This window comes from Glandiceps talaboti, chromosome 5 (genome assembly GCF_964340395.1).
Source record: "Glandiceps talaboti chromosome 5, keGlaTala1.1, whole genome shotgun sequence".
NCBI classification, from domain to species: Eukaryota; Metazoa; Hemichordata; class Enteropneusta; family Spengelidae; genus Glandiceps; species Glandiceps talaboti.
Window position 1 is genome coordinate 6,091,520 of NC_135553.1, and position 981 is coordinate 6,092,500.

Below are 981 nucleotides of genomic sequence, written 5' to 3' on the forward strand. Positions count from 1 at the left end.
GGCTAGATCGGACACGGGTCTCGGTTACAGACTGTTTACATGTCCTTTATATTGAGCTATTCATAGCTTGTCACTTGGTCGTAGATAAGACACTGCGTGTGCGTGTAATATTACTAGATGTCGTTCTGTTACACTGTATCAGTTGATAACGGTTTGTACATATTGACTTGCATCTTTACTGTGAAGGTGACCCATTGCATTGCGTGGTAGATTTACGTTTTAAGGGTTTATTTCAACACGCATTTAGTGTTACCTAGTTACCTAAGGATTTTACATGGGATTATGCTTTTGTTCTGGGCCAGTTTATTTTTTCTATAGCTTTGCCAAACAATCGAGTTTCACACCGAGTGCGCCTTTAACATAGTGAGTCGGAAATTGACTTGAATCCACCGCAGGTGCAATCAGTCTCTTGGATATTTGCATATCGATTTTGTCATGCCAGGTGAACTCTACTAATCATCGGAAACTTTCCATGCCTACCTATTCACCTGTAACAAAACAGCACGAGTACTCTTGCTGGAAGTCTTCGAATCATTCATGCACAGAATCCAAATTTTGTGTTCATGCATTTTGAGTACAGGTGGACATCGTCTATTTACATGTGTATTAGATTATGTTTGTGTTGTCCTCAATATTTCATAAGCGTCTCAAGGTTTCTTCATATATGCTAAATGTTTTGTTAAACAGTGTGTGGATTACATTTATCAAACAAGCCAACTGTGAACATTACAAATTAAACATAAGATGTATATATTTGCGGGTATGAGCTCACAATTAATCACTATGTCATGTCCACTCTATCGCAAACCAGTTTCGCATTACTTACCCATATATTGAAACATCGACCACCGTGCATAACTATTTTGATTAGAGGTGATTGCTTTTGTTTATCCATTTGTTTACAAATCACTTCCTGTACGTACAACAATACATTTTTATGCATAATTAATTTTTCTTGCACAATATTGAAATATAAACACG